Source organism: Phodopus roborovskii, unplaced genomic scaffold (assembly GCF_943737965.1).
Source record: "Phodopus roborovskii unplaced genomic scaffold, PHOROB, whole genome shotgun sequence".
Taxonomy (NCBI): domain Eukaryota; kingdom Metazoa; phylum Chordata; class Mammalia; order Rodentia; family Cricetidae; genus Phodopus; species Phodopus roborovskii.
In genome coordinates, this window is record NW_026125791.1 from 676,079 (window position 1) to 695,887 (window position 19,809).

General features: G+C 36.0%; 1 long non-coding RNA gene across 1 annotated transcript; it reads left to right on the forward strand.

The window, feature by feature from the left end:
* Positions 1-12,744: 12,744 nt before the first annotated feature.
* LOC127217682 (uncharacterized) lies at positions 12,745-16,251 on the forward strand. The gene is made up of 3 exons (XR_007834109.1): positions 12,745-13,096; positions 15,292-15,348; positions 16,101-16,251. It is a non-coding gene; the product is annotated as an uncharacterized LOC127217682 (long non-coding RNA).
* Positions 16,252-19,809: the final 3,558 nt, after the last annotated feature.

Here is a 19,809-nt window from a genome sequence, read left to right on the forward strand (position 1 = left end):
CTCCTCTTCCCTTCTCTTTTTCCTAACCTCCTCTCCACTGACTGCACCCCTCTCAATTTCCTCAGGAGATCTTGTCCCTTTCCCCCTCTGTGGGAGACCATGTATGTATCTCTTAGAGTCCTCCTTGTTCCGTAGCATCTCTAGGGGCATGAAATTTAGGCTGGTGATCCTTTGCTCTATGTCTAAAATCCATATATGAGTGAGTTCATATCATGTTCATCTTTTTGTGACTGGGTTATCTCACTCAAAATGGTTTCTCTAGTTCCATCCATTTGTTACGAATTTCAAGATTCCACTTTTTTTTTCTGCTCAGTAGTACTCCATTGTTTATATGTACCACAATTTCTTTATCCATTCTTCAGTTGAGGAGCATCTAGATTATTTCAAAGTTTTAACAATTACAAACAATTCTGCTATGAATACAGTTGCATGGATGTATGTCTTTCAGGTATATGCCTAAGAGTGGAATTGCTGGGTCCTATGGTAGAATGATTCCAATTTTCCTGAGGAACCACCATACTGATCCCCCAAATGGCTCTACAAGTTATCACTCCCACATGCAATGAAGGAGTGTTCCCCTCTCTCCACATTCTTTCCAGCATCAACTGTCATTGGTGTTTCTGATTTTAGCCATTCTGACAGAGTTGCTTTGATTTTCATTTGCCTAATGGCTAAGGATGTTGAGCACTTTCTTAAGTGTCTTTCAGCCATTTTGGATTCCTCTATTGAAAATTCTCTATTCAGTTCTGTACCCACACTTTTTAATATGATTATTTAGTGTTTTGGTGCCTAGCTTCTTGAGTTCTTTGAAAACTTTGGAGATTAGCCCTCTGTCAGATGTGGGGTTGCTGAAGATGTTTTCCCAGTCTGTGGGCTGCCATTTTGTCTTGTTGACTATGTCCTTTGCCTTACTGATGCTTCTCAATTTCAGGAGGTCCCATTTATTAATTGTCGATCTCAGTGTCTGTGCTACTTATATTTTGTTCAGGAAGTGGTCTCCTGTATCAATTTGTTCAAGGGTACTTCCCACTTTCTTGTCTAAGAGATTCAGTGTGGCTGGATTCATGTTGAGGTCTTTGATCTATTTGGACTTAAGTTTCATGCATGGTGATAGACATGAATATGTCTGTAGTCTTCTACACACCAGCATCCAATTATGCCAGCACCATTTGTTGAAGATGATTTCTTCTTTCCATTGTATAATTTTAGCTGTTTTGTCAAAAAAATCAGGTGTTCATAGGTTAATATCAGGATTTTTGATTCCATTCCATTGGTTGACCTATCTATTATTTATGAAAATACCAAACTGTTTTCAGAACTATAGCTCTGTAGTAGAGCTTGAAGTCAGGGATTGTGCTGCCTTCTGAAGTTCCTTTATTGTACAGGGTTGTTTTGTCTATCCTGGGTCTTTTGTTCTTTCCTATAAAGTTGAGTGTTGTTCTCTCAAGGTCTGTGAAGAATTGTGCAGGAATTTTGATGGGTATTGCATTGAATCTGTAGATTGCTTTTTGCCATTTTTAGTATGTTGATCCTACCCATCCAAGAGCACTGGAGATCTTTCTATTTTCTGGTATCTTCTTTAATTTATTTCTTTAAAGATGCAATGTTCTTGCTATGTGGGTCTTTTACTTGTTTGGTTAGCATTACCTCAAGATATTTCATGTTGTTTTTGGTTATTGTAAATGGTGATATTTCTCTGATTTCTTTCTCAACCCCTCTATCATCCATATATAGTAGGGCTACTAATTTTTTTTTTGTGTTAATCTTGTATGCTGCCACTTTGCTGAAGGTGTTTATGAGCTGTAGGAGTTCCCTGGTAGAGTTTTTTTTTTTTGGTCACTTTTTATGTAAACTATCATATGATCTGCAAATAGTGAGGGTTTGACTTGTTCCTTTCCAATTTGTATCCCGTTGATCTTCTTCTCTTTTTTTCTTATTGTTCTAGCTATAACTTCAAGAACCATATTGAAGAGATGTGAAGAGAGTGGACAGCCTTGTCTTGTTCCCAATTTTAGAGGAATCACACTAAGTTTCTCTCCATTTAGTTTCATGTTGGCTGTTGTTTTAATGTGTATTGCTTTTATTACATTTAGGTATGTTCCTGTTATTCCTGATCTTTCCATAACCTTTATCATGAAGTGGTGTTGGATTATATCAAAGGCTTTTTCAGCATCTAGTGAGATGATCATATGGTTTTTCTTTTTTAGTTTGTTTATATGGTAGATTACATTGATACATTTTTGTATGTTGAACCATTTCTGCAGCCCTGTGATGAAGCCAACTTTGTCATGGTGGATGATTTCTCTGAAGTGTTCTTGGATTCAATTTGCCAGTATTTTATTGAGTAGTTTTGTATCAATGTTCAGGAGGGATATTGGTCTGTAGTTCACTTTCTTAGTTGTGTCTTTGTGTGGCTTGGGTACCAAGGTAATTGTAGCCTCGTAAAAAGAGTTTGGTAATGAACTTTCTGCTTCTATTGTGTGGAACAATTTGAGGAGTCTTGGTATTAGCCATTCTTTGAATTTCTGGTAAAATTCTGCACTGGTTCTGGACTTCTTTTTTAAATTAATTAATTTATTTTGGTTGGGAAGATTTTGATGACTGCTTCTATTTCATTAGGCTTTATAGGTCTATTTAATTGCTTATCTGTTCTTGATTTAATTTTGGTAAGAGATATCTATCCAGAAAAATTTTCATTTCCTTTTAATCTTTGGATTTTGTGGAGTACAGGTTTTCATAGAATGACCTGAAGTGTCTCTGTATTTCCTCGGTGTCCCCCTTTTCATTTCTGATTTTGTATTTTGTTTATTTGCATGCTTTCCCTCTCTCTCTCTCCTTTTTGGTTAGTTTGGATAATGGTTTGTCTATCTTAATGATTTTCTTGAAGACCCAACTCTTTGTTATATTGATTCTTTGTATTGTTTTATTGTTTGTACTTTATTGATTTCTGCCCTCAAATTTATTATTTCCTGGCATCTACTCCTCTGGGGTTTGTTTGTTACTTTTCATTCTAGAGCTTTCAGTTTCACTGTTAATTCTCTAATGTGACTATCCTTCAGGTTCTTCATGTGGACACTTTAGTGCTATGAACTTTTCTCTTAGTACTGTTTTCAAAGTGTCCCATAAGTTTATGTAGGTTGTCTCTTCATTCTCATTGAATTCTAAGAAGTCTTTATTTCTTTAGTTGGGTTTCTGAAATTTGTATTGTTGAATTCTAATTTTAAAGCATTGTTGTCTGGTAAGACACATGGGGTTATTTCTTTTCTTCTTTCTTTCTTTCTTTCTTTCTTTCTTTCTTTCTTTCTTTCTTTCTTAAATATTCTTCCTTTTTTTCTGTATGTTGGTTGTTTTGATTATTGTGTGGCAAAGGGACATTTTTTTGGCCCGGTTTGTTTGATGTTTGGTAAACTTCTGGTATGTTCATAGGCATGTCCTTCTTCAGGCTGAGAAAACTTTCTTCTATGTTTTTGTTGAATATATTTTCTGTACCTTTAAGCTGGGCTTCTTTGCCTTCTTCTATACCTGTTATTCTTAGGTTTGGTCTTTTTATGGTGTCCCACATTTCTTGGATATTGTGTTAAGGATTTGTTGGATTTAATATTTTCTTTGGTGGATGAATCTATTTCCTCTAGTTTATCTTCAGCACCTGAGATTCTCTCTTGTATTTTCTTGTTTATGTTTGCATATATAATTCGTGATCATTTACCCAGTTTTTCTATTTCCAGCATTCCCTCAGTTTGTGTTTTCTATAGTGTTTCTATTTCAGTTTTCAGGTCATGGACTGTTAGAGTTGTTTCTCTCATCTATTTGATTTTTTTTTTTTCTTGGCTTTCCTTGCATTTTTTTTTTACTCTATTTCTTTAAGGGATTTTCTATTATCCTCATTGAGAGCCTCTATCATTTTCATGAACTTGTTTTTAAGGCAATTATCTTCTGCGTCATCTGCTTAGGGATTTTCAGGTCTTGCTGGTGTAGAATCTCTAGACTCTAGTGGTGTCATATAAGTTTTTCTGTTGTTCGATGTGTTCTTACACTGTTGTCTTTCCATCTCTTCTTCCAGTGGGTACAGGTGGGGTCTCTCTCTCCCCTCTGTAGGGGATGGTGGAGGGGCAGATCAGGAATGGCACCACATGCAGGGTCCTTTGTTCTGCCTCCAGGTTCCTTTGGTGGGTTCAGTGGCAAGAAGGGTCTGGCAGGGGCAGGTCATGGGATTCAAAGAGGGAAGATTGGGTATTGGGGGATCCCCTGGTATGTGCCTCTCTATTGGAGGGTGGAGGGGCAGAGCAGTAATGGCACCCATGCTGGATCCTTTGTTCTGTCTCCATGTCCCTCTGGGAGATTGGGTGGCAAGAAGGGTCTGGTAGGAGAAGGTCAGGGGACTCGAAGAGGGGGAGGTGGGGGTTAATTATTTTATTCTTTAAAAAGAGATAATTTTACTGTGTGTGTGTGTGTGTGTGTGTGTGTGTGTGTGTGCGCGCATGTACGATGGTGAACACATGCACAAGAGCATGTTTGGGAGTACACTCACTTGAGTGTGAGTGTCCACAGAGACCAGAGGCATAGTCCACTTGAACAGGTGTTACAGTTAATTGTTAATGACCCATGTGGTTGCTGGAAATTGAACTTGGGTGCTCTGTAAGAACAGTATACACTATCACCTGCTGAGCCCCCAAGTAGTTTCTTTGGATTTTTTTTTATTGTAAATGTAAATGGGATTGTTCTCTTGATTTCATTTGTAGATTGCTCATTACTCACATATAGAAATTAACTACTATATATTGTTCTTATATCTTGTTTATTTTCTTAATAGTTGTTTTCTGACTATTTATAATATCCTTAAATACAAGATCCCGTTGTTTGAGCACATTATACTTTCTTTTCCTAGGTGGATGATATCTGTTTCTTTTTGTTATCTAATTGTTCTATTTTATAGCACTATTTTGAGTAAAATACTTAAAACAGACATTCATTCCTGTTGCTTTCAGGGAGGCTGTTTTCAGTCTGTCATTATTGAGTGTGACATTAGCGCTAGTTTTTTTTTTTTTTTTTAAAGATGCCATTCAACATATTGAATTTCTGTTTTATACATTGTCTGTTTAGTGTTGAGTTCTTGAATAGCTATTGGATTGTGTCAATTATTTTTGCTGTGTTATAGAATCTATCATACAGTTTGTCCTTTATTCTATAAATACCTTGAATTGAAGCAAACTTGAATTCTATTAGAAAACTCACTTGGTCAGGAAACATATTTTTATATGTTACTTGATAACTTTAAAAAATACTTATTTTTACATTTATGCTTATTTTGTATTATGCATGTTTGTGCATTATGTGCATGAATGCCTGCAGAGACCAGATGAGGGTTTCCGATCCCTTGGAATCAGGGTTACAGATGGTTGTGAGAGACCAAGTGGTTGTTAAGAATTTAACATGTGTCCTCTTGGAGAACAGCCAGTGCTCTTAACTACTGAACCACCACTTCAGCCCCTATTTCTCAATATTTTAAGAAGTTCCATGCCATATTCACACATAATGTTGATAATTAGCTTTCTTGTGATATCTGTTTTGATATAGAAGAAGCAAAACAGAAGTCTCATAGAGTGAATTGAATGTTCCTTCCTCTTATATTTTTAAAATTTATTTACTTATTTATTTTTACATCTCAGCTGCAGTTTCCTCTCTCTCCTTTCCTCCCAGTCCTCACCCCCACCCCCACTGCTCATTCCCCAATCCCCAACCCCCAACCCCCAACCCCCAACTCATGCTCCCATCCACTCCTCTTCTGTTTCAAATGAGGAAGCACAGGTCTCCTATGAGTATCAACAAAACATTGCATATCGAGTTGCAATGATACTAAGCCCCTCCACTTGTATTAAGTTTGGCCAAGGTGACTTCTTTTTGTATTATAAGGAACTATGTGAGGATTGATTTTAATTATTTCCTAAGTGACTGAAAAATCTACCAGTAAAAACATCTGTTCCTTAACTTTTTTATTTTATTGCAATCTTCAAAACACTAATTTAAACTCTTTTTGTGTTTATCTTTGCACATTTTCCATTTATCTCTAATTTTGGTATTTCGTGTGTTTATAAGCATTTATTTCCTTTAGGTTTGAAATTTATTGATATACAATTATTTGTAACATTCCTTTATAATACTTTTATTTTTTAAGCACAATACTTATGTTTACTCTTCCACCTCTGATTTTGTGTAGCTAAAAATTTGCCAATTTTGCTGATTTAGTAAAAGAACTAACTTTTACTTTCATGATTGTTGTTGTTTTTACTCTTTTTATTCTTTCGTCTTTGTTCTTTACTATTTGGCACTTTGGGGGGCTGTCACCCAGCACTCTCAAATAAATCACATGGAGGCTTAGTCTTTCTTATGAATGCCTAGCCTTAGCTTGGCTTGTTTCTAGCCAGCTTTTCTAACTTAAATTACCCCACCTACTTTTTGCCTCTGGGGTTTTATTTTTCTCTATTTCAGTATATCTTTTCTTTCTTTTTTATTTCAAGTCTGGCTGAGTAACACATCTTAAAATAATATTCTACAACAAATGAATTTTTCTATTTCTTCTACTACATATTTTATTAGTTTATGTATAATCATTACTATTTTTTTCATGTAGTTTCTTTGGATTTGATTACTCTATATATCTCTATTTCTACCTACCTATCTGTTATCTGTGTATTATCGCAAAAGGGTAGGAAAATTTTCAGTCTTTTACTGTCTACCTAAAATGTTATTTTCAGATATAAATTTCTTCCAGGGAAGTTTTTTTTTGTTGCTGTTGTATTGGTAAGATCTTTGATAAATTTTCATGTTTATTAATTTAATTTTCTTTGATAATTGCTTTTTTGAAACTTATAATTAGAATTATATTATTTAATTTTCCCATGGATGTAATTCTGCAAATTTCTTTCTGTTGATTATCTCTAATTTAATTCCACTGCGATTAACAATATCTTTCATGATTTAGAACTTACTTTCTTTGGCCTAAGCGTGTGGTCTACCAGTGATATATTTAATGTGCACTTGGAAAGAATGTAAAATCTCTGCTTTTATTTTGTGTTGTAATATTCATATTTATAGTAGATCTAGTTGTTTAATACTGTTTAATATTCTAGAACTTTCTTGACCTCTTATGTCATCATTCTAGCCATTATTAAAAGTGATAAAGCACTTACTCAATATTGTTAAACTGCCTACTTATCCCTTCATATATATAAACTGCTGCTTTATATCTTTCTTCTCTATTCATAGGCACAAATAATTTATCATAAAAATCAATATGTCTTTAATGGCAGATGTTTATTTGTTTATTTTAAAATCTATTTTCCTAATGCAAATAAAAAGATTCTAGCTCATTTTGGGTCATTATTTTAAGATCTTTTTTTCTGTCTTTTTACTTTTAATTTATTTCCTTGTTTTTCTTTTTTAATCTAAAGTATGTACCTTATAGCTGGCATCTAGGTAGAATTTTTTTAAATCATTTTGTGATGATACTATACTGTAGTTCAGGTTAGACTATAATTAATTACATAATTCAAGGTGGCTTCAAACTTTTGGCAATTCTCTCTCAGCCTCTGAGTGCTTCAGTTACAGGCATGTTATTATTTATCTTTTTCCTGAGTTTCCTTGAAATAAGGTCTTTGCTTACTAGACAAGTCCTGTACTACTGAGCTGTATCTCCAGCCTAGGATCTGGTCCTATAATTCAGTCTCACAATCTGTCCACTTGGTTTGATTTTTGTAGTCAGTCATGTGTAATGCTATTGCTAAAAATCATTATTTTTTGCATGGAATTTTATCTCTTTTATATATATATCTTATACCTACCTTTTTCCTATATTCCTCTCATTGTCCTAGGGGCTGCGTTCTAGTGTACTGTTTTCATTTATACCTTTTGTGATTTTTTTTTAACTGCATTTTTCTTTGTGACTATTCTGAGTTTTCCGATATATAGCCTATATTCAAATCTACTTCATACTTACTAAACATAATTTTAGAATACTTGAGTCTTGATTAGTAGACCTATTCATTAGTATTGTTATATTGGGTAACCCTACAGCTTTCCCCCCCCCCCCCACACACACACCCAACTCCCCTACCCCATTTTTCACCTCCATCTTTAAAAGTCAGTTTATGGCTGGAGGAGAAAAAGCACCATTGGTTTCACCCAACTCTGAATGCTGTGAAACAAACAAACAAATAAACAACAACCACCACCCACTGGACAGGCAAGATGTGCCTATATCAGTGGAACCAGTATTCATCTCTACTGCATGAATGGGCTTTTCGGAGCCCATTCCCTATGGAGGGATACTCTTTCAGCCTAGATGTGGGACTGGGGTGGTGTTGGTGGGGCTCAGTCCTGCCCCAAATGATGTGACAAGTCTTATATGATCCCCATATAACACTGAACTGTTCCTTGTTGGTAGTTTCTAGGAAATGTAGAATTATTGCTATTATTTGTGTGCCCACTGCTGAGCCCACAAGGCTGCAAACCCATAGTCACTCAGACAGCCCTGAATAAAATCAGTGTGTTTCAAAACCAAGCAGACATGAATGTGTGAAAGGATTTAGTAAGGAAGCTAGATAGAGGAGTAGGAAGGTGAGAGAAAGTGAGTGGTGAGTGTTAATATGTATTACTCATATGTAAACTGATCGAAAAAGAAATTTAATCAATAAAAATTAAAAATATATATTTGGGTTTACAAAGAATTGAGTTAGTCACTTTAGCTCTCATAACAGATTCTGAAGGGTCTTATTTTTATTTTTAACACTTTTGAAAACTTCTTCAGGTACATATTCTGTTATTGAGATTTCTCAGTTTCTAGTGGTCAGTTTGCATTACAAAGGGTATATTCTTGATACTTGTTTCTGAACAAGATCATTCAGACAGAATGCTTTATCAAAGGAAAATATGATTATGATGATTTGGTAAAAGTGATTAGAATTCAAAGAAAACTTTGTAGCTGTGTGAGTCTCATCAAGTTACCTGAACTCTCTGCACCTTATTTTCCCAAGTATAAAATAGGAAGACTGGTACTTGCACCATGGAGGGTTGTGCATATTATTTCCCCAGGTATGAAATATGAAGAATAGTACTTACACCATGAAAGGTTGTGCATATTAAGGAACAGAATGTCAATAACATTCTTAAAATACTGCCTGGAAACTTTTCTCTTTACATCGTCATGATTACTATTAGCTTGTAAGATTTATAAACTGTTCCAAGCTTTCAAGACTGCCAGGCTCTTTGCTTAAGTTGCTTCATAAGCTCATTTGCTATATCTACCAACCTTGCCTCTAAGCAATGGGAACTTACTGATGATATTCGGTTATTGAGAAGAAAAGTGCATCTGTTTGAGACGCAGTTAAGGGATGAAGGTGACCTAGTAGGAAGGATGAGATTAAAACAAAACAAAATAAAACCTTCCAGAGGCTGTGCTTGAAAACCCCTTTCCTGTTCTTTCAGCAATGCAGTGTCCTAAGTGAACTGGTTGGGAATCTGACCTCTTGATCCCTTCCTGCCATTGAAACAAAGGAAGACTATATACAAAAGAAGAATGGCTATAGGAGTCTTTGTTTTCTGAAAGGTTTCAAGGTATTTGTGAAAAGTCGTGAAGCTAATTAATGCAAAGTTAGTAATTAATTGGCTCCCTTTCTCTAGAACACTGCTTAGGGTTTTGTACAGGCACTATATTTCATTAGAGATTTTGAAAGTGATCAAAATTGTTAATTGGACTTTAATCCATAAGTATAGTTAAAATCCTTCAGTTCTGTGTGTACTGTTTCTAGGGAAACTAGCATAGTGTTGGGCTGCTGGCACTTAGGGTGAATTCACCCTGTCTTTTGATATTGTTGGCAGAAAGAAAAATTGATTTCAGTTTGGAGTGTGAAGGTCCTAAGCATCTGGCTGTTTTGGTTCAAGTCTTTAAAATTCCCAGTTACATTTTTCCCCAAACAGATAAAAAGTGAACCATATACTTCCCCAGACCATTTTGGAAATCACTTTTGCAGCTGCATATTCGTTCTTCACCCCTGTGTCACAAGCATCAGCAACTCAATGAAGGCCTATTTTAAAGGATATTTTGGATTAAGTTATATGGCTATAAACTGGAGTTGTTTGGAGAACATCCTGATAAAGCTTCCCTTTCCCCCTCCTGCCTTTCAAATACCAAAGCAAGCATGACTGCAGAGTTTGCAGTATGTAGGGGGGATGGTAGAGCATACCTTTTAGCTTCTTGTCAATGGGACTTTTTTTCTTTATGTGTGCTGTTTGGCTTAAGACCACACCTTGAGGTGTATTACTCTGAAAATGTATGAAATAACCTGGGTTTTTAGCTGGAAAGCTTAAACAAAAATCAAGAGAAGAGGAGTCAGGAAGAGGGAGTTCTGTGAATGTTAATTTGCAAATAAGCAGATCTGGAACTTTGGAGTTTAATTTAGGAGAGATGAGCAATATATCAAAGTGCAATGCAAATAAATCACATAAAGTATAAGACATTATATCTGTGATAGAGTGCAAATGTCTGTAATACTATCAGGCATAGAATTATATGACCTGAACTAGGAATGAAGGAAGATTTCCATGAAAGCATGATTATTTGGAAAGTATCGGAAACAGAATTAAAGTTTTGAAGGAAGTGTTATGGATGAGGAATGTATCCCAATCAGAGGGACAAGAATTGGAAATGTCCATGGTGAGAGAAATTAGAAATGATTCTAGCAGTGAGTCTCTGAAACCAAAGTTTCATCATAGAAAGAGTGATATTCTGAGGGAATGTGATAAGTTAAAGACCTTCTAAGAAGTCATTTGGGAGATTAATCAGAGTGATACTTACATTCCACAGTGAGAAAAGACTGAGGAATACTTACCCCAGGAGAGGAATTGGAGTGAGCTGAGAGACTGTGGGCATCACTGTACAAGAAGGCTTAAATCACTATTGCACCGAGTGCTGCAATAAAACATTTCCTGAGTGGGAGTGGCTCTTCTTACCTCCTTTTCTCTTCACAACTAGGCTTCGTATCTCTTGTCATTCCTCATTTTCTGCATTTAATCATTTCTCACAAACAGCCTGTTTTTCTGTTACTTAAACCCTTGTTATCCATAAGATCCTATTCAAAGCCCAATTGTCTGGGAAGCTCTTTGGCCCTAACTCTGGAGTTTTATTTTCCCTCACTGATCTACCTCAGAACTCACCCTTCCTTTAACTACTTCGAGTTTTTTGTTTGTATTTTGTTTTTGTTGTTTTAATCTCTGGTGTCTCACTACTTTGCATGTTTTTTTTTTCTTTAGCTAGAGTGTGCAGTTCTTTAGGAGAGTGATTTTTGGATTGATGAGCCTATCAAAGTATGCTCTAGGGCCAGAGTAAACAAGAACACAACTTGCTAAGACCTAGTCAAGGCCAGCAAGAGATAGAAATGAACTAACCTGAGATAGGCAGAGAGGAACAGAAAACAGGGCTGTGGGAGGGGAAGCTATAGAAAAGAGATTTTGAGAGTCAGTTACAAGCAGTAAGGCTAGTGTCAGCTCCACAAGGACTTATTACAGGCCTAGGTGGTTAGTAAGGTGAGCCCCAAAACAGGTCTGAAGAGAAAGTGAGGAAAAGCAAGCATGGAACATATTTTATTTGAGATTTAGCTTAACTATGTGGATTGAAGTTATAAAGCAGACAGAGGTTCCCCTGTTCCTCTAGGGGCATGGCTCTGCTCAGAAAAAAGGAAGCAACTTATGCCTGCCAAGGGGTTTCATTCCTAAGAAAGGGTAGGGTGTTGCTGTTGGTGGTGATGTTGGCAGTGTGTGGAGGTAGAGGAGAAAGGATGGTGAGGGTGTTGGTAATAGGGAAAGGGATACAAAGGGATAAGTTTCCACAACAAACTTGGATCTGGGAGAGAGATGGAAGGAAAGAAAACTGGAGGGCCAGGAGAAGCAGTGTGGTTGACCAAGGCAGTCCACCTATAAGGTACAGAGACCATCTAGAATTATGGGTAGAATTATGAAGATAACTGCTCACTGTGAACACATTGCATCGGTACTACTTATTTCCCTTTTAATAAACCTCTGGAAATTTCATGGCAATTAAACTTCTTGCCAGGAAGTTTTTTTTATTTTGTTTTGTTTGTTTGTTTTTAAGAGAAATGTCTCTCTTCTTGCTACAGAGCACTTCCTGAATCATGTAAGGCAAGTGTTGCATGTGGTTCTGGAACCCCAGTGGCTCTCCACCAGAACAGTCTGAGGGCATTTTCGGGCTTAAGTAAATGGCTATGGTATTAAGTTGAATTTTGTTTTGGATAGTGACAGAAATGTATTTATGCATTTCCCCTTTCCATTTACTTTTGCCTGCTACCTTTTTAATTCTTGCTAATGTTGTTATTGTGATTAAATAAGTAGGGGCAAACATAGGCTGCTCCTTTCAGTTTGGAGTTTTATCTCCTCCTCCTCCTCCTCATTAGAATTGTAAGAGGGTAGCGGTCCTGCAGCAAAGACAAGCACACAAGCTTACTCTGTGAATTAATTGGTCAGGAAAGACACTTTTCATATTGTCAAGTGGCACTTAAGCCACTAATTCTTGACTGTGAAACTGCTTTTCCTGGGCAATGCTCTTTAAGGAAAAACTTCTTCAGTCCAGCGATTGGTGACTAAGGGAACTATGAAGCACAGGGGATTGGGCGGGATCACGGCTCCTAATAATGCCTCCTTATCCAATGAAAAGCATTTCCTATTGAGACCCCCAAGAGTTCCCCGGCGGCCCTCGGCTCCAGCAAGGACTTTGGGCCTTTTCTTGTGTCCTGTTTGTTAAAGGCATGCGGGCTACAGCATTCAAGAGGGCTAGTTTTTAACAAAGGGAAAGAGATAAATGTAAATAAGCTCACATTTTCAGAATGAGCCGTTTGCAGTAAGGAGCTGCGGCAGCCCAGAGTCTGCTCCTTTGGGCTGGGCTAACCTTTCCCTGTTTTCTTTTCTTCTTTTTTTTTTTTTATGGATAAAAGTATGCACTTCCAAAGTGCGAGTTGCCCGTTTACATGTTTATTAGCTAATTATCTACAGGCATGAGCACATTCTCTCATCTAGCACACTCTATTTTGGGGTAAGTCTCTTTGAGAAAGATTTGATTTTGGCGTTTTGAGGGGTGGGGGATGGTGTAACAAACTTGAGTCGAAACACTGATGCTTTGAGGGTTTGGGAACAGAAGTTAGACTTCAGCTCTCAAGTACTGAACAAGGATCATCGTGTCGAATGGTAAAAAAGAAGAATTTCTATTGTTTTGGCAATAATATTGTTTCAGTGGAAGAGACAGGGTTTTCAGGCTGTTTCATGTAAACACAGTCCTAAAGAGCTGATTCAAAATCACAGGGTAGAACAAGTTAGAAAGTATTTTGGTTAGCGTTATATTTCTTTGGTTTACAAAAGATTGTGAGTTAACGTGGCTTTTATTATGGTGGGGTTTCTTCTAGTAAAACTATACACTACATGCCTTTGATGCTTAATTGATTTATGGAGAATGTGACATTTGCTATACTGAATAATTCATGAACTTGTCCGTAAACGAAGTATCATGTTTGAATGAAAACTTAATTCTAGCATAAATAGAATTTCCTATTGTATGTGAAATTAATTGGTATTTATCATAGATGCAACACAATTTGACATCTTTAAATTTTTTCTTGCATATTCTGAATATTTTAAATATTTTTAGTGAAAAGACTTGTTGAATTAAGTAGTAATGAATGTTAGGTAATTTCTCTTTTGGGAGAAATACAGGATTGTAATTATGATTTCTGTGTGGAAAAAGATCAGAGAAATTGGAAAATTAGGTATGTCAAAGCTTGGTGTTATTCATCTTGCTGCTTTACCAAAGTATGCCATCTTTCTTGTTCCTCAAATAAAATATTAATAATAACTTAAAATCAAAATTATGCACTGTTTTGCAACATGTTTATTTTTCACAACAAAACTCCAATAGCTTGCCCCATCAAAATAGTTTATGAATCCTTTTGCCTTGTCGAAAATGTGAATTTGCATTCTTGCAAAGGATGAGTTCAGCTGATAAGCCTCATGGCTTCTACATTCTAAAGCACGTCCTGCTGCCAATCAGAGATTTGTGAATGAAAGCCCTTTTGGAACAGTCAGGGTGCTTTTCAGAATGTGTATTCTCTAAGTTAAAGAGAGGACTGGGAAGATGCAACTCTCAGGCCAGGCGGAGACAAAGTTTGATCTATTCAGTTCCCTTTGTGAGAGAGAAAGGACTGAGGTTTTCTGCCCTTGCTGTATGTGATTTGGTCACTGCCTTTTATTCTCTGTCATCATATACAGTCTGTTCTTGTCCTTTTGGAGGAAGAGAAAAACCTATAATTGTCAATGTTGGTACTGAAAATTGGAAACTTCTTAGAAGGCCACTCAACACTGGGATCCCAGTCTCAGATTTTAATGGATAAACAATGATAAGAACAGTGCATGAGTAGTCTATTTATTCTGTAGAGTTATGCACTGGAGTAGGCTCTCAACTCCATATTTTAAGGGGCAAGGTGATCAGATAGGAGGACTAAAGAGTTGAGATCGCCACAATTAAAGGTGATATGTCTGATGAATAGTCAGTACTGAGGATCAGTAAGATGAGGGCATAAAGGATATAAATGTCAACTTGTTCTGAAATGCTAAGTTTCTGGCAAGTAATTAATACTATGTTTCTGAAATGCAAATAAGCCTAACAATTATTGCATTGGGACTAATAAAAATATTGATTTTTATTGCAGGCTTTTAGTTGTATGTGCGTATGTCTGTGTGGTTTGTCATGACAGGCAGAAGCAGGTGAAAATAATTGACAGACAGGAACAGCCAGTGCAGGCACTGTCATGGCAACAGTTAAAGGCTTCTTTCAGTCAGTGCCAAATATGGAAAGTGAAGAGAAACTGAGGCCCAGAAAATCACTCCTGTTTACTATCCCACAGTTTGCTTGTGATGGGATGTTGAATCAATAGCATTAAGAAAACTCTGGGTAGTTAACCTCCCAATTTTCTTGTATTCCAAATAAAAAAGTTTTCAAGGAAGTCACATAAAAGAAAGAAATGCTATTATCTCTGTTTTCTTTTAAAAGCAAACCAATAAAATTATATTGATTTCATTTCAGGAATATTGCTCTCTGGAGGACAATGAAAATCAGTTCTCTTTAGTAATAATGTGATCTCTGTGTATTTTACGTTCTCTAACAGTCTCATTTTTTATATGAAGAAAAGTCATTTCAAGAAGTTGCTGTGCTATTAGCAATCTACTTTTTTTTTTTAGGTTAACTTTTCCTCAAAGGAGGTAGGCTGCAAGAATAGTATCAGTCTGGACTAGCAGGTAATTATGTTCTACAAGTACTACAATGAGTAGGATCCAAATGTAGGTGCCACTTGCAAGAATTCCAGCATGGTGTCTATCTTGTTTTATATGAACATGTTATGTAGAGTTGTGATTTTCAGTGTACATATATGCCATGTTAAGTGTGTTTAGGGTTCTTCATGAAGATATAGTAGTTTTCAGTAAGTAGGCAAATATCTAGTAGTGGAAGCCTTTCTTATACAATTCAGTAGGGAAGGAAATTTAGTGGGTGTCACAGGCTAGAGACAAAGCAATGGAGTGCTCACCTGTTATCCCAGCATTCCTTCATTTCTCTTTTGTCCAATCATAACAGTTGTTTCCAGAGGACAAGAAAGGAAAAGGAGAAAGACAACAAAAAAAATTACCAATATAACTTTAAGCTACCAAAAAAATCTTTGTTCATTTATTTATTTTTTAAATGTCTGGGAGTGTATTTTTATGCTTTTTGTCACTAGTTATCTTTAAACTATTTAAAGTTACTCCTATGAATTTTTACCTTCAGTCAATACCACTAATAAGCTGTATCTGTTTCAGGAATGGGATTGGAGAATAACTGCTAATTTCATTTGTGTTATAATGAAATCAAAGATTTAATATCATCGGAAATAAATTGGTTCTTATACACTCTGGTTTATATTATGTAATAATTTCTTATACTTTATATAATCTTGCTCTACAGTTTATTGAGAAGCTTTCTTTATGTAACAATATTGTGGCATTCTATTCCACAGCACTCAAGTAAGGAAATCTTTGATTGCCTGACTTCAGAAAATTCATTGATTATCCACATCGCAGATAAATTTGGTGCCAGAATTTGGTTTGAACTAATGTGAGTACTATAGGTCAGATTTTACCTTTTTCATTTTATTCTTCAATTCTTTTTGTAACTAGTGCCTCTATATTATTACAGATCATGTGATTCAAAGTTCTGTAATAAATAGAGGAAGTAGAGTTGTTGGTACTTATGATCCAGGCGGTTTTGTTGAAAGATTAACGTTGATTCTTTAACTCAATACCTCTTTGTCATTAACAGATAGATGACAGATAGATATATAGCTATATAGATAGATGTGAGGCATGTTTTTATCCATATGATATGCTATCCAAGGATAGCAAATGAATTTATGTTCAAACCAATTGATTTGTGTGTTTGGACACAGAGACAAAGCTGAGTCCTGCTGGCATTTATGAGTCTTGCAGAATTTGGAAATACAGGACTACCCAATAGCATTCTGTAAATGTCTGGGGTCTATTGAGATGAGATATTGAGGTTAAGATTCTAGACAATTTCATCATATTAGATTGTGTAATTTCTCTGTAGTTTTCTTACTCTATAACTAGGTCTACATTCTGCATTAGTAGTTCTGATGCAATCTTTGGTCCCATCATATTGAGCACTAGACCACAACATTCCCTAAGGATTGGCCTGTGCCATCAGGTGAAGGGTTAGTAGGAAATATTAGTCCTTTTGGTGAAAAACAAATATGTTGAATTTATTCACAGAAAGTTAGTTCTGATCAGATTGGATCAAATTCTGCCATTTCTTGATATCTTCAGATTAGTTGGCCAGGGGTACAGAATAGCCTTAATAATATTAGTGAAAATCAGGTTCTATATAGATAAAATATTTAAAAAGAAATATTATTTGTATCAAAAATATAAGATTGATACAGATCAGCATCAATCAGTGCAAAGGAACATCAATTGGAACCAGGTGTGATCTATGCCTGTGACTTGGCCTACACTGTTGCCATCAGAACTTTTATCTGTTAATGACCACTTGTTTGAGGAACAAAAGTCTGAATGGAATTTCTAGTGCACCAGAAGAATGAATGGTCTTGAATTCTATTTTGTTGTTGTTGTTGTTTTGTTTTGTTTTCTTTGAGACATGGTTTCTCTGTAGCTTTGGAGGATGTTCTAGAACTAACTCAGTAGACCAGGCTGGTCTCAAACTCACAGAGATCCACCTGTGTCTGCCTCCTGAGTACTGGGATTAAAGGCATGAACCACCACTGCCCAGCTTGAATTTTGATTTTATATTTGTACATTTTAAACTTTCATTCACTGCTACAAGTCTATAGTCAAGGACACAATAGGTTTCAGTTTACCCTCTTTCAGAAGATTTGACCAGAGCAGAAAAAGCAAATGCTGTAGGGATCACAAGCACTCTGACTTGGACTCCCCTCATTAAAAGTGGAGCAAAGGAAGACAATGTGAGCACACTCTGCCTTCTGGGCTTTATTTTACTGGATTCTGGACTGTGTATGGCTGGGAAAAAAGTACATCAAGGCTTTCTAGGTTATTGGATTTATGTCAGATTTCATGTTTGTTTCAGAAGAACTTTTCATACTTTAGCAGGTTATGAAGTCATCTTCGTATTTAATAATCCTTAGAGGGGCCAAAAATGTGACTTTCTTTCCCTTAGTGGTTCCCCAAATTCCAAACATGGTATATGCCATTGTTATCAGGCAGCAAATAATTACAAAAAGGAAAAATGTAGACATTATTATGAACTCTCTGAGGTAGGTAGTAAAAAAGGAAAAAAAAATCACTGATCGACATATTTTCTGTTTTTTTATTTTATAAAATATCATACTATTAATTGTATAAAACAATTTTATGGAATTTTCATATATATATATATATATATATATATATATATATATATATATATCAGTTTGATCATATTTACTCCCTATTACCTTTCCTTATACTTCATGTTGACCTTATCCTCAGATTTCTTTTATTTTTTTTACATTTTATCCTGTTTGTTTGCACTTGTGTGGTGTGTGTGTGTGTGTGTGTATGTGTGTGTGTTCCTACGTGGGCACACATGTGCACATCTGAATGCCACAGTGAATGTGGAAGTCAGAACTACTTGCAAGAGTAAGTTCCTTCCTTCCCCAGGGATTGAACTCAGATTGTCAAGGTTGGTGGTAAGTGCCTTCATCTGCTAAGCCATCTTGCTGCCCCTTTCAATTTCTTCTTAATTAATCTTCAGCTGACATCCTTCCTGACCACTATCAATGAAAGTATTTATATCCAATACTGATCCATCTTTTAGTCCATTTCTTTGGAATAATTCGCTATAATCATCTTCATAAGACAATAGTATGATGTTGCTTATAGTAGTATCATTAACTGTGTAAGTGATTTTTCTTTGTTTATCTCCTTGAGCACTCAAATGTCGACCTGTACATTCAGTGGACAATATATTAGACATTAAGGAAGAAAACAGGCTTTGTTTCTTAAATATTTTTTTTATTCTTCTTCACAGTTACCATGAGGCAATACTGTTCTTACTTTTAAAAACTGGAGTTCTATATGGGTTATTCAATGGGGGCACCTTCTAGGATTTCTTTGTTAAGAGTAAATTGTGCAGTTAAGATTTCCAACCCAAAAAGGAACGTTTTGAAGTAGAGGGGATTAGCGGAGGATACTTTTTTTTTTTTTTTTTTTTTTTTTTGAGACACGGTTTCTCTGTGTAGCTTTGGAGCCTGTCCTAGAACTTTCTCTGTAGACCAGGCTGACCTTGAACTCATAGAGATCCTCCTGTCTCTGCCTCCTGGGTGCTGGGATTAAAGATGTGCACTGCCACCACCTTGCTGAAGGATACATTTCTAATACAAAGCAAAGATACCAAGAAATACAGACAGAAATTTCTATTCATGTTTGAGCGATGGATAATGACAAGTTCATCAAACTACTCATAGCACAGTTGACTCTTCCTAGCCTCAACTGTGAGGCTCAGTAGCAATGTTTACACAGGAAAGAGAAAACAGTATAGCCACATTACAGAGTAAACTGGTGTCTGAGTCAGAAATAGATCTTTCTGCTTACAGTGCCCCACCCTCCCTGCTAGACAGCAAAGGTGGTGTGTATTCAAGCAAGGGAGAGCTATGAATAGGACCATAGTGGCATTTTCCCCCATGCCCTCTCTTTAGGAGTGAGACTGTACTGCTTTCTTGTCTGTGGTCCTTTCTCTCCCACAGGTTTTGATTACTCACATTAACAGAGTAGAAATATCATGTGTTTACAGACTATCTGCTGTGCGTATAGTGTGTATGTTCTGGGGGATATAAAATTAAAGTATGGTGATGGATGTGTAAATCAACTTGATTTAATCATCTTATAGTGAAACAATATAAATATGTATTGATTCATTTATAAACCACATTGCAACCCATAAATATGATTTTGTTACTATTTATGATTTTCAAGTCTAGAATAATGTGAATTAAGAAATAAAATAAAATTATTGTATTCATGGAAAAAACTGAATGTAAAAGTAGGACACAAAACTCAGCTATTCAGATTAGTTGTTGAGGAAAGTACAAAATAAGACACAAGCAGGGATCTACTGTTGCTCTGGGCATAGACATAACCAGGAGGTAAAACTGGAGGGTCTCTAGGAAGATGTGAGAAGCCTAAAGTGAAATC